General features: G+C 39.9%; 1 non-coding gene across 1 annotated transcript; it reads left to right on the forward strand.

The window, feature by feature from the left end:
- The first annotated feature begins 687 nt into the window (after window positions 1-687).
- On the forward strand, window positions 688-794 carry LOC138829340 (U6 spliceosomal RNA). The gene has a single exon (XR_011372548.1). It is a non-coding gene; the product is annotated as a U6 spliceosomal RNA (small nuclear RNA).
- The last annotated feature ends 2,319 nt before the right edge of the window (window positions 795-3,113 follow it).

Genomic DNA, 3,113 nt, shown 5'->3' on the forward strand with positions numbered 1-3,113 from the left:
CAAAAGAAGTTCAAGCCTTAGATTGGCACAAAAATTGTTTTTTCACATAGAGACAAATATATTTGTGTTGTAAAGAAATGAGGTATAGGGCTAGGAATGTGGCTTAGTGGTAGAGGGCTTGCATAGCATGCACGAAGTCGTGGGCTTGATTCATCAGTACCACATAAACAGAAAAAGCCAGAAGTGGTGCTGTGGCTCAAGTGGTAGAGTGCTAGCCTTGAGCAAAAGAAGCTCAGGTACGGTGCCCAAGCCCTGAGTTCAAGCCTCAGGACTGGCCAAGAAAAAGAAAAAAATAAACTAAATGAGGTATAACTCCTAGACATCTACACTGAGTATCATGAACTAGGATATGAAAAGGACATCTGCACATCCATGTTCATTGCTGCCCTACTCACAATAGCCAAGATATGGAAAAAACTCAGATGTCCCACTACAGATGAATGGATCCAAAAAAATGTGGTACCTATATACAATGGAATTTTACACAGTCATTAGAAAGGATAAGGTAATGGTATTCGCAGGAAAATGGATGGAACTAGAACAAATTATGTTAAGCAAGGTAAGCCAAAATCAGAGGGTGCATGTTCTCCCTGATCTGCAGAAGTTATATTTAAAATGCAACATCATGTGACAAAATATAAAGGATTTAGACACCCATATACAGTGAGACCAAAAGAGGATAGTCTTGTGTTTGCTTCAGCAGCACATATACTAAAATTGGAACGATACAGAGAAGCTTAGCATGACCCCTGTGCAAAGATGACACACAAATTCGTGAAGCGTTCCATATTTTTAAGACTCCACATAGAGCTCCCCTATGACCCAGCAATCCCACTTTTGGGCATTTACCCAAATGTTCACAAACAAGACCACACTAAAGCTACCAGCACGACTATGTTTATTGCAGCATTGTTTACCATAGCTAAGATATGGAACCAACCCAGATGCCCCTCAGTATGTGAATGGATCAAGAAAATGTGGTCTCTATACACAATGGAATTCTATGCCTCCATCAGAAAGAATGACATTGCCCCATTTGTTAGGAAATGGAAAGACTTGGAAAAAATTATATTAAGTGAAGTAAGCCAGGCCCAAAAAAACATAGGTCCCATGGTTTCCCTTATTTGCAATAACTAGTATGTGTCTGAGACAATCAGAAAAGGTCAGATAAGTTGATGTTAGGTGAAATGAACCCCAAGATAAGTATTCAAATTTTTTTTCTTTCATGCGATTGTTTCTAACATATTTATAAGATGATTTCTTTGTTGCTTTGTATGTCCCTACCCCGTGGTATAACCCCTGCTTTCACTGTATTTGATGTTGTTTGTTGTTATAATTTGTGGAGAGGAAGGAAAAAAAGAAATCGTTTAAATAGGGATACAGGTGGACCCATTGCAACAATGAGACGTACAAGTCCTTATGTGGAAAACAAACTTTACAACTTTGGGGGGGGGTGTGGGGAGGAGGGTTGGGTGAGGAGGTGGGGAGGGGGGAGGATGGGATGTAAAGAGGAAACAAAGGAGGAGGCTACAATGCTTGATAAGAAATGTGCTCATTATCTTGTCCATGTAATTGTAACCCCTCTGTACAGTATTTTCACAATTTAAAAAAAAAAAAGAGGATAGTCTTAGGAGAAAAGAACCAAGTTGTAATACCCAAGCACCTCTTCATAGGTATATAAAATAAAAAACACACTGAAACAAACTCCAAAGATAAGGAAACAAAGGACCTTTTCTTAATTGTCTTTTCATTTTTAGATGATTGTATTCTTTACCTCATATACATCATATACATGTGCATATCTGAAAGAGGGTGGAGTAGGTAGCACAGAATCAGCAGAAAATGAGTGAAAAAGTGCAGCCAAGCCCCCGGCTGCACTAGACCTTGATGAAAGTGAAACACATAACTCACAGACAGAGATGGGAGGGAGGGAATGGGAGAGAATGAGGGAACCAATGATAAGAAATGTACTTATTACCTGACATATGTAAAGGTAACCCCGCTGCATATCACCTCTAAAATAACAATAAAGTAATTTTTAAAATGAGGTATAAATAACAGAGCAATCATCACTTGGATTTGGGGGAGGAAGGTCAGGAGAAGGCCCTTTGAGAAAGTACTCTATATATACCAAACCCTGAGCAAGCACAGGAGCAAACAGCCAAAAGGAACAGGAACATTTGTTCCTAAAGGACCAGCAAGTGCAAATGTCCTCAGAAAGAAATGTGTAACTGCCAGCAAACCAGTGTGGCTTTTACAATGGAATGTCACCTCCTTTGAGAAGGCTTCCTGACCCTTGAATAGGAGCCCTTATTAGACTGCATAACCCCGTACACTCTCCCTTCATCAGAGGACTGCACTGACTATAGCTCCAAAAATATCTGGTTCTCCTTGACTAGACTGAATCATGGAAAGCAAGGACTATGTCTGTTCATCTCTGAGTGCTCAGATCTGCATGCCTTTGCCTGCACATCACTGCTCAATAAATACTAACTGAATAAATGCATGCGTGAACAATAGACAAGTCTTTACTTGCATAACACTGCATGACGCTTAAGTATGGTTGGGTCACATTACTGACATTACAAGTCTACATGCAGAGAAAACAGTGTGGCTTTACTTTCTGTTATTCACCTATTTTCTTCATGAAACTCCCCAGTCCTGCATGGAAAAGGGAAAAGACTATGTCATTCCATTGTAGTTGATTTCTTATTAGCCTCTTCATGTGGGTACCTCAGGCTTTCAATCTTCTAATCATTTCCACCAAAGTGGTCACCAGATGAATGAAGAAGGCTTGTCAGCTGATAATCCAGTAGTTTCCCCATAGCCCTGCCCAAGAAACATCTCTGAATTCTTTCTTGTTGTAACAGAGGCATTTGAAGACAAAGGTATATCATAATCAGACTCTTAAGAACAGTACAGAATGCATGGCATGAATCCCCTATGTCTACTTTCCTACATGATAAAGTATTATTACCAATCATAACTAAGTGAAATGAACGACCACCACCTGAGAGCCCCCCATAACTCAACCAAATGTCTGGTTACACACTGTTCCTTGGTCTTATTTACCCATTTGTAAAATATGGCGGACAAGTTCTGTCCTGCCCTTT

Source organism: Dipodomys merriami, unplaced genomic scaffold (assembly GCF_024711535.1).
Source record: "Dipodomys merriami isolate MVZ:Mamm:240054 unplaced genomic scaffold, mDipMer1.0.p SCAF_17, whole genome shotgun sequence".
Classification (NCBI taxonomy): domain Eukaryota; kingdom Metazoa; phylum Chordata; class Mammalia; order Rodentia; family Heteromyidae; genus Dipodomys; species Dipodomys merriami.